This window comes from Aethalodelphis obliquidens, unplaced genomic scaffold (genome assembly GCF_003676395.1).
Source record: "Aethalodelphis obliquidens isolate GAN/ISIS:26980383/991018 unplaced genomic scaffold, ASM367639v1 scaffold1, whole genome shotgun sequence".
NCBI classification, from domain to species: Eukaryota; Metazoa; Chordata; class Mammalia; order Artiodactyla; family Delphinidae; genus Aethalodelphis; species Aethalodelphis obliquidens.
The window spans coordinates 28,569,103-28,589,027 of record NW_020837945.1 but is presented as its reverse complement, the minus strand read 5'-3'; the positions used below and the strand labels follow the sequence as shown (position 1 = coordinate 28,589,027).

Here is a 19,925-nt window from a genome sequence, read left to right as displayed (position 1 = left end):
GGGTGTCTGTCCCGGGAAGGCCCATAGGGTCCTGCTCTGTTACATTTCCAAGTCCATGTATACCGCTCTGTCTTTTCACCATAACACTTAGCATTTTCTACTATTGTATGTAATTTTCTTATTTATTATGGGTATTGCTAATTTTCTGTCACTTTTCCCCACTACAATGTAAACTCTTGTGAGGATGAGAACTTTTCATGCTTTGTGTATTAATATATTTCATGTACTGTGTTTGGGATATTATAGGTCAGGAAGACATGGGTTGAGAGTGGAGATGGGTTTGGGGAGTGAAAGGTAGAATATCAACTCTAGCATAAGTATAACCTCTCAGTTATACAGTAAAGTAAAATTATGGCAAAGTTTTACACCAGCCCTTAAGGAAACTTATACAGCAGAAAAGATACCGAGTAAACAAACCATATATCACTTAATATCTTCTGAGAGGATTTGGGGCTGTTAGGGACACAGCTGAACACTAGTGATCTAATCCAATGTTTTCATTATAACCATGAAGAAACTGAGGCCCAGAGATGTTAATTGATTTTTCTAAGATCACATGGTAGCTTTAATGGCCAAGACAGGACTGGTACTGAGATCTTTCTATTCCATCACTATATTTCCCAAATTTCATTTTAGCATGAGTATCATCTCTTGAAAAAATATCACCAAACAGCAATTTGTTATCATCAAGTAACAAGATCCTTATTATTCTCATCCTGGCCTTCCTGTGTCCAACTGTAGCTGTGTTGCAAGTAAGTAACAAAAATTTGTTCCAAGATTTGTTTCAGGGCTTCCCTGGTGGTGCAGTGGTTGGGAGTCCGCCTGCCAATGCAGGGGTCGCGGGCTCGTTCCCCGGTCCGTGAGGATCCCACGTGCCGCTGGGCGGCTGGGCCCGTGAGCTATGTTCGCTGGGGCTGCGCGTCCGGAGCCTGTGCCCCGCAACGGGAGAGGCCGCAGCATACCGCAAAAAACAAAAACAAAAACAAAATTTGTTTCAAGTAAAGGAGAGTGCAGAGACATGTATCAACAAAATCAGGAGGAAAATTGGGTAAGAAAAGGTCAGTGTTTACACAACTGAGTATAGCTTTGACTGTTGACTGGACAGCTGTTAAATCCAGAGCTTTGTATCCCAGAAAAATACTCAATTATCAAAAAGGCATTCATTCATTCACCAGCTGCACATTAAGATTTTCTAATATTTAAAAGTCATAGAGGTCACCACGCTTAAAGAGATATTATTGAACGTTACTGTTCCTTCATAGGAATTGATTCTTTTACTATTTATTCAACTGTTCATTCAGCTGAACTCACTGAGGAGAACTGTACTGCAAATATTGAAACGGGGTCCCGTTGGAGGTTGAGTGAATCAGCATAAGTAGGCGGGGAGCTCTTCAGGCAGAAGGCTGAAAAAAAGCACCCTGAATAAAGAGCCCAATTTCACATCCAGGACACCAGCCTCAAGCAGTTTCATTATCAACAAGTCTTTCCAAGTTCATGGTTTGTGCTCAAGACATATAAACGTCCCATTTTGAACTTCACAACAATAACAAAATGTACTAAGAAACTAGTGAAGGGAGAGGGAAGAAAACTTCTAGTCTGAAGCACTAGGAAATGAAGTCACCACCCAGTTTTCCTTCCTGACCTCGGGCAAATGATTGACTTTGGAACTGACAATGGCCGGCTTAGAGCTATTCAGTGTCAAGTGCCGCCTGGTTTCATGTCACTGAACATGTAACAAAGAACAGGAAAAGAGAGACTGGGGTAATGGGGGAAAGGTACATATCAAATTACATCTTGAAATCTCAATCTTTCCCAAACAAATGTAAGCACTTAGGTACATCTGAATCATTCATTCTGAAAACCCAATAGAGCCTTTCCTGGGCAAGTAGGACAGATTAAAGCCAACAATAACTCCTGCTTTGCTCAACTGATTTTTCTAGACTGAGCTAACAAAACTGGTCTTGCAGAATCCTGCCCTTGCTTCCTTTCACCTACAGAATTAAAATGTCCCTCTTGGTTATAATGCCACAGAACCACGACAGAGTAGCCTGGGAAATCCTAGTAGGGAAGAGGCACCCAGAGCTGAAAGGTCTGAGTTAGGACTACATACTGACTGGCTTTATTTATAGCATTATGATAATTTTCATAATGAGCTAATCACCTGCCAAAGAGCATCATCACTGTGTTTGTGCCTCGTCATCACATTGTTACCAATCCACCCAGTCATCACGTAATTACGGAACTAAAGGTCTCAGGTTTCCTTCGGTTGTATTCACTTATCTATTCATTCACTGGTTTGATTGCTTACTCACTCTTCTTCCCCCAGTTAGCTACCCAACCAACTTTTATGAGTGGGACAGGCAGGCATGATCTAACTGATGGAGATGTGAAAGACAAGACACGTTGCACAACCAGGCAGTACCTGCCCTTCCAGGTATGGCAATGGAGATGTTGGGGCAGAATGGACTGACTGAAGCTTTGCCTGGGTGATTTGAGAAGCCTCCACTGGATCACTCTTTGAGAAATGATGAAGGGAAAGATAAGAATTAACCCAGAAGAAAGTGCATTCCAAGCAGAAGGAACGATAGGTATAAAGGCAAATAAACATGGATAGTCTTGGTATGCTTGGGGAAGGGTGGAAAAGTTCAATATGCTTGGAAAGAAAGCATAGGTAGGGATGAAAGGGAAGGGATAAAGAGCCACCAGGGAGTTGGAGGAAATGAGACTAGAAAAACAGGTCACTGTCCAAACTGCTTTTCCACTTACTGGTTTCTCAGCCCAGTGTGATATGGCCTCAACCCCACCACTCCTCTGAAAGTACAGTTATCAAGGTCACCAATGACCTTCTTATGACTGAATACTTAGGTCATTCTCAGGCCTCATTTTACTCATCATTTTTGCCGGTAGCGTACCAAAGGCTGGAGAGTTTGAGTGGTCAACTCTGAGTACAGGTAGTAAGGGGGTGCCTTGTCTATTAAAAACAATAATAAAAACTGATAAGTTTGGTCATTTTTTATTATCACAAGGTACCAGCAATTGATCAACAAAATACTCCTCCCCCTACTTTATAGCACAGGGAGCTATATTCAATATCTTGTAATATTCTAATGGAAAATAATAGATATTTATATACACATATAACTAAATCACTTTGCTGTACACCAGAAACTAATATAACATTGTGAATTAGCTATGCTTCAAGTAAAATTTTAAAAAAATTTTTTAAATAAATAAACTAATTTATTTTTTAAAAAAGGATTAAAAAATACTCCTCCCCAAAACTCTTTTATTGATCTAAGTTCTAGGCAATTGCTATTACTTTTGCATTTTAATAATATATATTATTATTATATATGTATATTATAGTATGCTATATTATATGTATATACATATGCACAATTCAAATAAGCACCTTTTTATTACTTATCCTTTAACAAATTTCATATTCTATCTGAAAGTTAATTTTAACAGTCCACAGTTAAACAGTTCACCCCAGACACAGGTGGACTCATTTCAAGAGTAAATCCAGGGACTTCCCTGGTGGCGCAGTGGTTAAGAATATGCCTACCAATGCAGGGGACACGGGTTCGAGCTCTGGTCCAGGAAGATCCCACATGCCGCAGAGCAACTAAGCCCAAGTGCCACAACTACTGAGCCTGCGCTCTAGAGCCTGCGAGCCAAAACTACTGAGCTCATGTGCCACAACTACTGAAGCCTGTGCGATTAGAGCCCGTGCTCCACAACGAGAGAAGCCACCGCAATGAGAGGCCCACGTACTGCAACGAAGAGTAGCCCCTGCTCGCCGCAGCTAGAAAAAGCCCGCATGCAGCAACGAAGACCCAACGCAGCCAAAAATAAAATAAAAACATTAAAAAAAAAAAAAGAGTAAATCCATAATGATTCAGAATCATTCAGGCTTGCGTTGGTCATTGTGTCTCCAACCCTACAGTACGTGTATTCCTATGTTTAATCAGTAGATTCAAAATATACCATGTCAACAGAGAGACTGTAAAGACAAAGAAATAGAGACTGAGTTCATTCTGTCATTTTTATGTTACCACATGTTAGGAGTTTTTATTTGTATTTAAAATCGAAAACAGCAAAACAGAGTATGAACTTTGAGGTATTTTTTATTTGCTTGGCAAGTACAAACTTTAATTCATACATGAACTAGTTTACTGAGTTTGAATAATATCTTTAAAACTGAAATTCGTTTTTTAAATGGTGCTCATTTTAAAATTAAAGACCAAATCAAGAAGATGTTTATTGATTCTTACATGATGATGACTGAGATTTCACCATATGGAGGAGGGACTCTGCCCTGAGTATTAAATGCACTCGTTACTGATCAACGCAAGGTTCACCACACTCTCTTTCGGTAAATATTCTTTTCTTTTGGTTTCCATGATACACAGTCTCCCAGTTTTTTCTCACCTAGCAGTCTCCTTTGCAGGATTTTCTTCTTCTCATCCCTTAAAGTACTATATTCTCAGCGTTCTGCCCCAGGAGGTCATCTCTTCTTAAACATACAAAGTGCCTTGAGCAATCTCTTCAGCTTCAAAGGCTTCAGTTATCAACTGCATGCTAACAACCACCCTCAAACCTATACCTTTGACCTAAATCTCTCCTGAAATAACTTGTTTACCCGAACTCTATGCTTAATATCTTCCCTTGAACAGAGCTTAGACATCTCCAATTCATTTGTCCGAAATTGAGCTTCATTGACTTCACCAGCAATTTGGTGAAGTCCGGAAAACCTTAATTTATCCTCCTTTTTCACCCACGCCTACTCAATTACCAAGGCTGGCAAATCTCTCTCCTAAATACCTCTTGTACCATCCACTTATCTGCTTCCTCACCATCACTACCATTCCCTGCGCCACCGTCACCTCTTGCCACGATAGCTCCAACAGCTGTCTTGTGCATTGCAGACCAAGAGCTCTCCCTGAAGGGAAAATCGGATCACATCACCAAACTGCTTAACATCATCTAATAAATTTTGTGGCTTTACTTTCAAGATCCATATAAAGAGGGCTCTTTCTACCTTCAGAACCTCATCTTTCAGCCATTCTGATTCGATTTCAGTTTTTGTTCTTGTTTTTTTTTTTTTTTTTTTTTTTTTTTTTTTTTTTTTTTTTTTTTTTTGCGGTACGCGGGCCTCTCACTGTTGTGGCCTCTCCCGTTGCGGAGCACAGGCTCCAGACGGGCAGGCTCAGCGGCCACGGCTCACGGGCCCAGCCGCTCCGCGGCATGTGGGATATTCCCGGACTGGGGCACGAACCCGTGTCCCCTGCATCGGCAGGCAGACTCCCAACCACTGCGCCACCAGGGAAGCCCCCGATTTCAGTTATTTTAATGCTTTAAGTTCTCTCCTACCTCCAAACCACTGTTTATGCTATTTCCATCCTCTAAATTTCAAAGAAAACATCGTTTCCTCTATAAAACCTGACTGCTATTCAAGTTTGGGTTAGATACTTTCCTGCTGCACCCTATCACAGCACCAAGTCTGTCTCTTCTAGTTTTTGACCCCCGCTCTGCAGCATGTGGGATCTTCCCGGACCGGGGCACAAACCCGCATCCCCTGCATCGGCAGACGGACTCTCAACCACTGCGCCACCAGGGAAGTCCTCTCCTGGTTTTTAAACTACCTAGACTTCAATTTTTTTTAAGAGCAGACACAGATCTGTCTTACTCCTCACTGTATTTCTAGAACCTTACACAGTGCTGTTATAGAGTGGGCACTAATAAATATTTTGTTAAATGAATGAATATACGCATGAGTCGCTTTTCCCCTCACAAGAATTTCTCTACACCATAGATCATGGCTGCTTTGTCTAAGGCTTACAGCATCAATTGCTCTATTTTGACTTATTTAAAATCCACCACGTGGGGATGGAATGCAGAACCTTCAACCAACGTTAGAATCGCCCTTTCAATTTTAAATCTACTTATCAACAGAGATGGTCATTTTAAGTCTCTCTTGGTTCTGAGCTTCAGGGGAGAGTATATAGAGGGGATCTTTTCTGATTCCAGATGAAGAGATATACACAGAAACTACCGAAAGTCAAGGCACTTCTTACAGAAAAGGATGAAGCTTTCATCACTGGAGAGGCCCAGCTAAAGTCTAATGCCAAGGAAGAGAAGAAGAGGCCGAGTGAGATTTTCTAGCCAGCACGACCTTCCCTCCCTTCGTGTTTGTCTCAACAGCAGCAGCTGCTTACTGGTCCAGTGTTTACATGAAGATGAGAGGCAACTGCACGGATTCTCTGTCTCTATCCTGCCCCAGGCGGAGCTGAGAGCATCAGGTAACAGGCACCTGGACGGGGCTCCCCACGGGCCGTCAGGGTTTCTAATCAGCTTCTCTCAGCCGGCAGATTTTGAACAGTGGGTATGTTCCAAATGTGTCAGGGCCTATTTTTCAAACATCACTGCAGATTCATTTGTTATGTCTTGCCTTTTTTTAGACCTTGACAATAAAGGGACATTTTTAACCAAGGAAGGGAAAGAGAGAAGCTAGCGTACACTGATGTCTTATGACATGCTAGGATCCACAGTGAGATTAACCTATTTCTTTGAGATCTTTGGGGCCCTATTATCTATGACTCCTTGTTATTTTCCATTCCAGGACTGCAATTATATCTGCAAAGGGGGAAGATTCAAACTACGCTTTCATGTTTATGTGCTCTGAATTCTGACATATTTCAAAGTGTGTACCTTAAGGTAGACTTTGAGGAAATCCAGGGATCTCTGCTCTGTTCCAGGTGTTTATGTGTGTGTGTGTGTGTGTCCAACTTAGAATATGAATTACACAAGCCTGAGAATCTTTGTTTTATTACTCTCCAAAGGACAGTGAGTGCTTCATACTTAAATTTTCACACACACGTAAATAAAACTCCCAAAGCTCTCTAATGTATTTTGTGCATGTGTACTGGAGCCTGCACCTACCCTAGGAAGACACTTGAGGAAGAGAATTTGGAGCATTAAAATGAACTCCTCTGTATTTCCTTTATTTCCTATGCAGCAACAGAATGATGTATAATTTTCCCAGAGTTGCTGTAACAAATCACCACAAACTTGGTGGCTTAAGGCAACAGTGATTTATTCTCTCACTGTTCTGGAGACCAGAAGTCCAAAATCGGTTTCACCAGGCCAAAATTAAGGTGTTAGCGGGGCCACAGTCCTTTTAGAGACTCTACAGGAGACTTTTCCTTGCTCCTTCCGGCTCCTGGCATGCCTTGGCTTGTGGCTGCGTCACTACTGCCTCCATGGCCACATTGCCTTCTCTTCTTCTGTGTCCAATGTCCCCTTAGCCTCTCACTTGTAAGAACTCTTGTGATTGCATTTTTTTTTTTTTTTTTTTGCTGTACGCGGGCCTCTCACTGTTGTGGCCTCTCCCGTTGTGGAGCACAGGCTCCAGACGCACAGGCTCAGCGACCATGGCTCACGGGCCCAGCCGCTCCGCGGCATGTGGGATCTTCCCGGACCGGGGAACGAACCCGTGTCCCCTGCATCGGCAGGCGGACTCTCAACCACTGCGCCACCAGGGAAGCCCCTGTGATTGATTTCATACCTGTCTGGATAATCTGTGATAATCTTTCCTTAAAAGCCTAAACTTAACCATATCTGCAAATCCCATTTTACCGTGTGAAGGAACATTCATAGGTTCCAGGGATTAAAATATGGCTATCCGTATGGGGGTCATATTCAGTCTATCACAGTGGTTCAGGCATCACCTTACTAAAAACGAATTTCTTCTGGGGTACAAGCCATTCAGGGGAAATCAAAGGTGAGAGGCACAAGCTGTGACAGAAAGAACCATTCTCAAAAAAAAAAAAAAAAAATTTAGGGGCTTCCCTGGAGGCGCAGTGGTTGAGAGTCCGCCTGCCGATGCAGGGGACGCGGGTTCGTGCCCCGGTCCGGGAAGATCCCACATGCTGCGGAGCGGCTGGGCCCGTGAGCCATGGCCGCTGAGCCTGCGCGTCCAGAGCCTGTGCTCCGCAACAACAGAGGCCACGACAGTGAGAGGCCCGCGTACCGCAAAATAAATAAATAAATAAAAATTTATTCTGACTCTGTGATTCAGAAGTCAATGAGGAAATGGGCTCTTGACTTTAGAAAAGGATTGTGTACCAAAATTTTGTGAGGCAGTTCTGTAAAGCTCAGATCTTAGAACACTTTTCTACAGAAACAATGAAGCTTAAGACAGTTTTGATTCTAGTGAGCCACAAAGAGCGAATTCAATGTAACCGAGATACATCGAAGTTTACTTTTGTCTTCTTAAAATCTGCTCTATGGAAATCATAAGAAAAGCAAAACTCAAAATGTGTGTGCAAAGATGTTTTTGGCAACACTATGTATCATAGCATAAAAAAAGGTTTGGAGAGAGAACCTTAAATAAGCAACAATATAGAAGGATTTTAATAAATTATAGAATATCCACATAATGGAAGGTCATTTAGCCATATTAAGTTGACGTAAAAATTGTTAGACATGAGAAAATGTGCATATGAAATTTAAGTGAACTGTCGTGACAACATGTGTTTTGCTTGTGAATCTGTAATTTGGGCAGGGCTCATTGGGGACAGCTTCTCTCTACTCCACTTGGCATCGGCTGTAGCAGCTCAGAGGCTGCAATCATCTGAGGGTTCACTTACTCATACGTCCATCCATTGACGCTGTTGGTCACAATACCTACACATAGGCTCTCCGTGTGACCTAGGCTTCCCCTCCTCGTTTCCAAGGGCCGGTGTCCTAAAAATGAGAGCCAGGCAGAAGCTGTATCACCTTTTATGACCTAGCCCTAGAAGCCATGCAACATCCCTTTCACCACATTCTATTGATCGAGGCAGTTGCAAGCCCTTGCCAGTTATATGTGGAGGGAAAATAAGACTCTATGTGTTGTTGGAGAGGCCAGGTTCTGGCACCAGAAAATATCTGGTGGCCACTTTTGGAAAATACAGTCTGCCACACAAGGACAGAGCATAATCCTGACAATGTTAAACACAAATACGTAATTACTGGCAGATTGGAAGAAAGTAGTAATAGCATTTCATATTAATAGAGATAACTAATAGTATTTATGTCTTGCGGGTAGAATTATAGGTGATTTTTATGTTCTTCTTTGTGTACTTTTCTGAATTCCCCATACATTTTATGAGTAAATATAATTGTTATGACTGAAAATATCGACATCCTTTTTAGAAAAGAGAATATGTGAATAGCACTTTACATAATATTTTCATGTTAATACATCATGTGATCCTAGCAATAGTCCAGTGGGCAAGAGGTACTGAACAAATTTTCGGGCCCCAAATCTGAGACTGAGACAAATTCATGCTAGTTTTTGGGGGAGCTGAACTTCAAATTCCAGTCTTTTGATTCCAAAGTCTTGTTTTCCACTGTACATAGTTTCCATGGTTTCTCCCTTAAAGTGGGTTGGAAATTGCAGTTAATATACTTACAATCTAGGGGAGAATCTCTTCTATTTTCTTGCCCCTCATTGCCACAGTGATGGAAGGATGATTCCTCCTCCCTCTTTATACCATCTCTTTTGCTCTAGAGGTAAGTGTTGGGAAGAGGTAAGATTAGAAACCCTTGAGAAGCTTCTGAAAACGTGCAGGGAAAACAGAATGGGGAATGCAGGAGTTTGGGACGGGGACTTGGGAGACTTCTCTTGCAGTGGGAAACATCAAGCAGGAGTACAGGGATGACTTCGGATCCTGTTGCCTATAGGCTCAAATAGCGCAGGTAGGGACTGGCTATGTCTTCATCTTTACCACGGTGATGCTGAGACAAGATGCATGAGAAAAAATGAAGCAGGGCTGACTTTCCCAAGAACATTAGTTTCCATAAGGAAGAGGAGAAGTTTCTGGGGATGGACTAGTAAAGGAGTACTTAGTTCTAAGAGCTGATCATAAATAACTAAAGGATTTTCATAAAGTGGGTGCTGGTAACCCAAATTCCCAGCAAATCTGGGAAAAGAAGGGTGTCTAGTTAGCTAAAGGATTCAAGAGCAATTAAATGAATTTGAAATGACCTCAACCAAAATTGTCTTCTCAGTTGAAATTTGTTTCAAGATGTGTTTAGGTTCAAATGGAATATCCAATTTTGGAAAGAGAAGAAAAGCTTTAATCACATAAACAAACTAAAACAATAAAACCAATAAATGTATATGGATATAGTTATGGTGTCTGTTTCTGACACCACGACTGAACATCTCTCTATTGTTATACTGAGCTTACGTGAAAAGCGCTCATCGTCATTGGTTTTGAATCCTTCAGTGTCAGCGGTGCCAACTCTCCAGCGTGTACTAACTTCACGCTCAACTCCATCATCTTCCTTAGAGTAACGCTGTAGAGCTTGTGGCAAACTTAAGCTTTTTCCTTAGGATTAGTAGATATCATCTGAATCTTTAAGTTTTGTTAATTTTAGCTTCTAGTCCATAGTGTGAAGAGGAAAGGCAAACATTAAAATATAATCAAATTAAATTTAGTGATCAAAAGGACATTGTTCTATGCTCAGGCAAATCCTATATTAAAAGTAGATATTACTGAATGTTCACCAATGCTTCTGGTTCTTCTTTTTCCAGGTCTACCACGTACATAGTTAAACTTCCTACCATCTTGAAGCTAAGCAGACCAGTGCTTTGGTTGGTGTAATGTGAGGAGGTGTTAAGTCTTTTAAATTTGGTGCTCAGTTCGCCATGTTCTTTTCTCTCTGCCAAGGCAACCAGTGACACTCCCAGACAGTGGAGGTACCACCACCCTGGATGAGCGTGACCATGAGCAGAGCCCGCTGCCAACTCAAGTTGGACATGTAGCAAGAATATGAAATAAACCTTTGAGGTTTTCAGTCACTGAGAGTTTGATACTGCAACATAACGTAGCTTAACCTGGTTGGTACATCCAGTGAAACTGGTGAGCTTGGAATTGATGATTAAGCATTTCTTAAGCACAGGAGTTGTGGGAAATTTGAATTATTGGGAAGGTCAGCTCTGCCCTCTTAAAACACACATCAAAAAAGAAAAAGGAAGAAAGAAAAATGAAAAAAATTATATAAAAATATATCAGAAATAATAAAAATCCCAATTTTTAAAAATTTTAATAAAAGAAAAAACTTGAAAAACGTCCACATAAAAGCCCTCACAGCAGCTCTATTCATAACTGTCAAAACCTGAAAGCCACCAAGATGTCCTTCAATAGGTAAATGGATAAACAAAATGTGATATATATACATACAATAGAATATCATTCAGTTGATTAAATGAACTTAAGCTACAAAGGGACATAAACCTTAAAATTGTATTGCTAAGTGAAAGAAGCCAATCTGAAAAGACTACATACTATATGGTTCCAGTTATATGACATTTTGGAAAGGGAAAAACTATGGAGACAAAGTGATCAGTGGTTGCCAGGCCCTGGAAAGAGGTGGGAGTGAGCGCAGGAGTGCATGGGAGGGATGAATAGGTAGAAATTAGGGAATTTTTAGGGCAGTGAAACTGTGATGATACTCAAATTGTGGGTACTTGTAATTATACATTTGTCAAAACCCATAGAGTATATAATACAAAGAATGAACTTTGTATTAAAAATACAAAGTCTACAAAGAATGAACTTTATATTAAAAATACAAAGTCCAATACAAAGTCCAATATAAACCAAGGACTTTAGTTAAAATAATGTATATTAGTTCATCAATTGTAACAAATGTATGGCACTAATACAAGATGTTAATAATAAGGGAAACAGAGGGGGTAGCAGTGTGGAGGTATATGGGGGAGCTCTGTTCTTTCTGCTCAATTTTTCTATAAACCTGAAACTGCTCAAAAAATTAATTTAAAAAAAAGCGTAAGAAAAAACCCAAAGAATAATTTTCCTGAGTTAAATACCAAAGAGCATTTAAATGATTACAAATTGAATATGTAAGTGGTGGCCGTTTGTTGCATTGAGTTTGGTCTGTTGGGTTCAATTGTGGAGCATTTGATGGCAGGAAGAGTTATGAATCGGAATATTATCCAAGAGAGGATGTGAAAAAAAATTAAATGAAATTCTCGGAAAAAAGAAAATAGATTTAAGTAAATTATGTTTAATAGGAGGTAAGAAAAGAGTCATTCAAAATAGCACGGGCCAGAAATGTGTCATCCTATGGGTAGAAATAATGCTGCAGCACAACATTGCTTAAGTAGGTTACCCTGGAGGAATGTGGCTTTGAGTCCATTTAGTTGTTGATGAGAAATAAGGTAAGTAAGAGGGACCCACTTTGGGAATGGCAGCCTGAGGGGCTCTGCAAACCCGTTCTCCAGCAAAACAACGTAAGTGGTAAAATTATTTTTTAAAAGTACTCTGGGGCTTCCCTGGTGGCGCAGTGGTTGAGAGTCCGCCTGCTGATGCAGGGGACGTGGGTTCGTTCCCCGGTCCGGGAAGATCCCACATGCCGCGGAACGGCTGGGTCCGTGAGCCATGGCTGCTGAGCCCGGGCCGCCGGGGGCCGGCCCCCAAAAAAGGGGGGGGCCCGGGGACCGCAAAAAAAAAAAAAAAAAAAAGTACTCTGAAAATTTTCCTAAAGGAACACATCAAATGAGGAACATTATGTAAGAAAATCTCTTAAATCTTGCTAATAACATTTGAGCCATGACCTACTCCTTCTCCCTCACCGTAGCTTAGTGTGATGGAAGATCCGCTCAAGCTGGGTGTGGCCGTGAAAATGAGGGTCCCTCTCCCCAGCTCCAGTTAAGGGTGTCAATATCTTCTTGGAAGGGCCAGGTGACCAGCATTTCTCATCCTCTGCAAAACTCTGGGTTACAGAGGCTACTGTCGACTGAAAAAAAAATGCATAACCTAAACATTGAAAATTATGTTTTATTCAGTGGACTTCCTGGGGACTCAAGCCCAGGAAGCAGCCTCTCAGCTCTGAGGAACTGCTCCGAAGAGGTAAGGGATGAGCCAGGATATATAGGAGTTTTTGCAAAAAAAAAAACAAAAAAAAAACAGGGAGTCAGAACATCAAAAGATTACTTACTATTAATTAAAGAAAAACCAGACATCTCAAGTTAACGCATTCAGTGTTTTTCTATGTACCTGAAGATGCAAGAATCTGGGGTCATTGAAATCATTCCTTTGATATGCACCTGACTATCTAGGCCCAGCATCCTGTTTTTCTCCATCCTGAATCCCCTCAGGGTACACAGTCAGCTGCAGTGGCTGCTGGTTTGATGGCTGTAACATCCTTTGTTTACTGATATGGCAGGTGACATTTTTTTGTCAACACTACCTTCCAGGTGAGTGCCACTGAAAGTCAAGGGCTTTCTTCTTCTACTGAGCTTCTTCTCTAAGGGCAGACAATCTATCTTAAATGTGGCAGGGAAGAATAAGGGGCTGTAATTGCCCTAGGCCCAGCTCATTCATAGGGTAGAGCTTCCCCACTGGGAGTGGTGAACTGAGAAGACCCAAAGCTATCATGCTCACCCAGCATCCAATTCGTAAAAACAGGGATGTTACTCAGAGAGAAACAGGCCACTATCTCTGTCTTTAGCAATGGCACAGTGGCTCAGAAATTTTGACCAGGGGTTGAGACAAGCCATAAAAACGGAGAGCTCTGAAGCTCTCCCTTCATTTAGAACAGAGTGTGAGAAACTTCAAGCCTAAAATACTCTTGAAAACAACAAAGATCTTGGTGGTAAGCAATTGAGAGGAGGCTGTTAGCTCTATGAGAATAGTAAGCTAAACCACGGGTCAGCTAGTTTACCAGAGGGAATCAGGAAAAGAGACAGCTAAGAAGAGCCCTCTGGGAACAGAATAAATCTCAAAGATCTGCCTCAAAAACCACACTTGCAAAAGGGCCCAAATGTAATTGGGTCAGACAGTGGAGATATTTATGTCCAGGGCATTGTCAAAATAATAATAATAATAATAGTTATATACACACACACACACACACACACACATACATTGAGAGAGAGAGAGAGAGAGTAATGAGAGGACAATTAGTGGAGCCTAACAGCTGGGTGTGACACCAGAAGAGGCAGACCGCAGAGAGATCAGGGAAAGAGCCAACTAAACAGGACCCTGCTAAAACCAACGTCATCCCAGGATGACTCTGTTGGAAAACATCAAAGAAGACCTAAATATGTGGGAAGACACTCTATGTTCACAGATTGGAAGATTTAATTTTGTTAAAATGGCAATACCCCGCACATGATCTGCACAAATTCAACACAATCCCTATCAAAATCTCAGCTATCATTTTTGCAGAAATTGACAGTTTTATCCTAAAAGTCGTATGTACATTTAAGAAACCAACAACAGCCAAAATAATCTTGAAAAACAGATTCAGAAAACTCACACTCCCTGATTTCAAAAATGCCTACAAAACTCTAGTGATCGAGATGGTGTGGTATTGGCATAGGATAATCACATACATCAATGGAAGAGGACTGAGAGTCCAGAAATGAACCCCTGCATTTACAGTCAATTGACTTCATACCCTCATACTTCATGGGTGGCAATATCCAAACCACATGTTGATTGGTTGTCCATCCTGCTTTTGATGAGTGACCACAACAACAAAGTTCACAGCAAAAATATTCATAACAGCTAAAAAAGAAAACAACCCAAATGTCCATCAACCGATAAAATGGCATATACACACAATGGGAAATTATTCAGCAGTAAAAGAGGAAAGTACTGATACATGCTATAACATGGATGAACCTTGAAAACACTAAGCTAAGGTGAATAAAGCCATTCAGAAAAGGTCACGTATTGTACGATACCACTTACATGAAATGTCCAGAACATCTAACTCTATAGACAGAAACGATATTAGTTATCTAGTGACTCCATGAATACACTAAAAATCATTGAATTGTACACTTTAAATGGGTAAATTGTACAGTATATCAATTACATCTCCTTAAATCTATTCTATTAAAAAGAAAAAGAAAAAGAGAGAACAAGAGAGAGAAAGAGAGGAAAGAGAAAAAGGAAGGAAGGGAGGAAGGAAATAAGGAAGCAAGCAAGCAATCTGGTAAGTCGGATGATGCGTTTGAGCTCTGGCCTGTATTCCTGCTTCAGTAAGATTTCACTTGGTGACGATCAGAAACAGCCTCTAAGTACTATATGGTCCCATTAATCTAGTGGCATCAATGTCACTGTTATTTTAAAAAGTTGCACTTTGACTATTCACTTTGAAAGTTGCACTTTGGCTTCTGGGAACCTTTCTTGCATTACTATCAGTTAGCAATTTGGAGCAAAAGTGAGTCCTGGAATACAGCTTTTAGCATGATCACCTCACCCTTAATACTATTTTGCTCATTAAGGCCAGTTGGATAAATATGCATGATGCTTTGATGGTTGTTAGGTTGCTGTCTGGTTTGGTTTTAGGGGAAATGTTAAGTTCATAAGCTTATCACTCTTTTCCCTGGTCTCATATCCCAGTCCTGCAAGTCTACAACCTTACCGAAGTATGAAGAGATGCTGGGGGAAAAAAAATAAAACCAAAAACAACGCAAAAAATCCCCACCTGATTTTAAATATCCAGACTCGCAAGAAACTCCTTACCTTTGATGAGAGGATGAGTATGATTATTTTCTATTAATATGGTTAAGATTAGAAGCCTTCTTGATTCGCTTAAGCTAGAAAGGAGCTCATAGGAAGAGAACAGCTTAGGGAGCGTCCCCTCTTCCTTAGAAAACTAGGGACACTGTGCTTCCAACTTCTCTGTCCTCTAAATATGTCTCTAGCTCTTTCCACTATCTAATTACATAAAACATCCACTTAAAAATGTCCCCTTTGAGACAGAGGTTTCCATCTGTTTCTTCCCCATGGCCTAATATCAGGTAGAAATCATGAGTCATCAGTCCTTGGCTAGGGAAAGGGGACCATTTCATCTCCACTGAAAGCCAATCTCCTCCTCCTGAATATGCTCTGTATTTGGATTTTCCACTACCATTTGGACATATGATAAGAGCGATTTCATCTAAGACTTTATTCTTTCTCTTGGGGGTTGGGAACACGAAATGTGGTTTCTCTGGACAAATAAAATGCAGCAGTTAAAAAAAAAGTTTATTAATTTTATGTTATCAGAATGAAAGGAAATGAACATCTCTCAGTCCACTTCCACACATACAAAAGAGATGAGCTTCTGCTGTCACAGTGATTTAGCACACCTTTAAGCACCTGCTGATTCACTGAACATTTGTATTACTTTTCTGATACTCTTAGAACCTGTTGACGTGGCTTTCTAGGTAAGTTGCCACTGTCAAAGCCCTCCGATGAACGTGAATACGTGTGCTAGTGGACTAGTTCGTATGTGGCACTGGTCTCTTGCATTTCCACAACTGTAGGGACTCAGATTTCCTTGAGGATCTGAAATAGCCTAATGCTAAATCCAGGTCCTACCCTGGTGAGGGCCTTACCATCAAGGAGTTAGTTGCACCACACCCACCAAGAGAGCATGTTCTGCCTGGGTTTGATTCTCCATAGTTCAGGGGAGTGTAGCCCTGTGCATCAGGAACTTATTCATGATTGGCGGGAGAGGCCATGGATTCTTGCCTCAGGCCTATCTCAGTGTGGTGTTTGGAAGCTTCCCTGCTAAAGGCAAAAATTCTAAGATGCTCACTGCTGTTTGTAAGAAGATATGGTACAACAGGTAATTAGACCTACATTGGCAAAACCCCCAAAGTTTCCGTCCCATTGTCGAGAACCAGCTCCTCTTGTTAGGAGTTTCTCAGCTGATAGCATCTCTGCAGATTAGAGAGGACAGAAGAAAGAATGCCTGGCTTGGCCTACAGAGACCATGAGCCCTAGGGCTAGAGGTAGCCTGGGAGACTGGGCATTGTTTCAGGGAAATGGATGCATCCCAACCTTGTAAATTACTTTGTTTCCCAGCCCAGGGGAAGGGGAGACAGCCTTTCAGTTTTTGTGTGGGGAGAAATCAACCTTCTTTCATTCTTTGACTGGTCATACATTTACTGAGTTAACTGTTACATATCAGGATTTGGACACACTTCACACTTCTTGCCTTTAGAAGGAATACAAAGTATGTTGTTAACCACTCTAATGAAGGAAATTAAGAGAGGTCTACACAAAGTATTATGGGACTGCAGGGGGCTGAGGAACACACTGCCTGAAGGAACTACAGAGGGTTCTTTGAGCAGCAGTATTTGTTAGGTTTTGAAGATAAATACAAATTTACAAGGCTGCAGATGGGGAGGAGAGGGCAAAGGAAGGAGGTATTTTAGGCAGAGAGTGTCACCTGGTTGAAGGTGATGCCAAGAAGGCATCTTCTGATGCCAGGAAGGCAGATGTGCTCAGGAAACTGAATTCCTACTGGGAAGGTTTTGAACACTAGAATGATTGGTGGCGATGGGCAGAGAGGTGTTAGATGGTGGGAGAATGAGTTGAAAATGTGAGAATGCAGTCAGGGCCACAAGTCCAAGGGCACTCTACCAGATGCAGCAAGGCCAGCTAGCACATCCAACTGGGTGCTGCGAGTCTTATAAGAATTTGCTGCTCATGGAAAGATTGGCTACAATGGCTGCTAGGGGCAACCTGGGAGAAATCTATAGTTTTCTAATTATAGTTATAGTGAAGTCATCTTACTGTTCTATCCTTAAATTACCATTTCAAATCAGTTAAGGGAAAATACAATCTCAGAAAACATACCAACACCAAAGCTCTACTCTGGGGCCCCGCTGGTGCAGCTTTCAAAAACTACGGGCTGGGCTTCCCTGGTGGCGTAGTGGTTGAGAGTCCGCCTGCCGATGCGGGGGACACGGGTTTGTGCCCCGGTCCAGGAAGATCCCACATGCCACGGAGCGGCTGGGCCCATGAGCCATGGCCGCTGAGCCTGCCTGTCTGGAGCCTGTGCTCCGCAACGGGAGAGGCCACAACAGTGAGAGGCCCGCGTCCCGCAAAAAACAAAAAAACAAAAACAAACAAACAAAAAACTACGGGCTATGAAACCCATACCATGTTAGGCCATTTCCTTTTCCAGATGTGTTTGGAGGTGAATGTGTATCAGCAAAAAAGAGCAAAATGAACAGTCCAAAAGGATTGTAAACTTTTCTTAAAGCTCAGAGCACCTAACCAATGAAGTTTGGTAAAAGCAAAGGCTGGACGGTAGAAGGCTGTCTAGGTCTTTGTCGGTAAAAAGGCTGTAAAAGGACTGTTTGGAATGGCTGAAAAATCCTCTTCTGACTACAGAAGTGTACTATTGATATTTTAAAATTTGGCTATTGCTGGAAGGGTTTATGTATTTACCTTTAGACACTCAAATGAGGGCATCATAAGTGCAGCAGCACTTCTCCAGGACTGAAGTTTATGGGGTTTGAATTTTATTTCCAATTATTCTGTTACCAACTAAAGAGTGCATTAACTCTGGCTTTTTAGAGCAAGGGTCTTTAACTTGCCTACGAGGACGGCATCTTTAAAATGTTTTAAGTATTATCGTGCCAACCATTTAGAGAAATGTAGCAGTAAATTAACGCTAAAAGGTGCCAACAGATTCCTCCACCAACCCTTACAAGGTGCTAGCGTCAGGTACTTCTTAAGTTTGATGGAATAAATGAAAAATGTCATGCTTAACATTTAAAATCTATTTTCTGTAAACAAATAGGTCACAGTTTAGTGATAGTAGTGGTAGGAGAAAACTTGTTCAAAATTATTTCTTTGTAAAGGAGTCTTCCACATTAACAAGCTTGAAATAGAACTTGGCATAGAGTGGGTGATCATAATCTGATTAGATTATGAAAGACTTTCCATACTAAAGTCATTGGCGCTAACTTATAGTCAACAGGAGTTACTAACTGGGGTGGTTTTCATCTTAAAAATCCCTCAGTTTATTACATGATGAGCTCGTTATGCCTTTTTACCGCATAAATCAATAAACAAAACAAAACGTGGCTGTGCATCTCTGGTTCCGATGACAGTGTCTGTACAGACGGCAAAGCGTAACTTTTCAACATTTTAATCATGTAGAACAGCTGTATGTATTTCTATTACCTGGATATTTTTTTAGACAGTGTTTATAAACTTGTTAGGGAGAAGGTGCAAAATTTTCAGATTTTAATAGGCCTATTTTAGTGTCAGAAGACAGAAACTGATCTTCGGGAAAATGCCTTCCTCTTAAATTATTATTAATATATTTGTAAAAATAATGCCCTCCCCACCCCAGATCATCAGTTCACAGGTATAGTTCTTTTTCCTTTTTCTAAATAAATTGGTCTCTATTACTTATTACATAAGGACATTGCTTATCATTCTCAACTACTCATTACCTATACACATATAGTATACATACACATGTGTGCAAGCGCACACATTCATTTTTGCAAAACGTTTGGAGACTTTTAAAAAAAATAAATTTAGGGCTTCCCTGGTGGCGCAGTGGTTGAGAGTCCGCCTGCCGATGCAGGGGACACGGGTTCGTGCCCTGGTCCGGGAGGATTCCACATGCCGTGGAGCGGCTGGGCCCGTGAGCCGTGGCCACTGAGCCTGCGCTCTGCAACGGGAGAGGCCGCAACAGTGAGAGGCCCGCGTACCGCAAAAAACCAAAAAACACCCCAAAATTAACACCCGTCGAAACCTGGATAAAAACCTAATAAAATCCTATCTTAAAACAAGTTTATATCAAATCGACTTTATTTTTGAACACTGTACAAACTTTTTCCCACTTCAAAAATCCATGATGACCACCCAGTTACACACCAAGCAATAGAATCAAGGATGGGTAGAAGAGGCTATATAGGCTCATTGTCTTTCTGAGCTATGCTTCAATTGCCCTGTCTCTAGATAATACTAACTCGCAGGCCACCTTCTTTTTTTTCCCTTTATTTTTCTGAGAAGGGCAAAGCATTCTTGAAGGCTTGTTATTTTCATGACCAGAGACTTTTATGTTTATGGAAAACCTGAAAATCGGAGACCGCC

The 19,925-nt window shown here is 41.3% G+C and overlaps 1 protein-coding gene across 3 annotated transcripts in view; it reads right to left on the bottom strand.

Moving 5' to 3' along the window:
• NRIP1 (nuclear receptor interacting protein 1) overlaps positions 1–19,925 on the bottom strand; it is a 185,424-nt gene that overhangs the window by 67,298 nt on the left and 98,201 nt on the right. The window contains exon 5 of one of the 3 annotated variants that reach the window (XR_003431982.1): positions 9,461–9,555. The exons of the other annotated variants lie outside the window; for them this stretch is intronic. The gene's annotated coding sequence lies outside the window, so the exon portion shown is untranslated. Of the gene's footprint in view, positions 1–9,460; positions 9,556–19,925 lie in introns of those variants that run through there. 3 annotated transcript variants of the gene reach the window in all.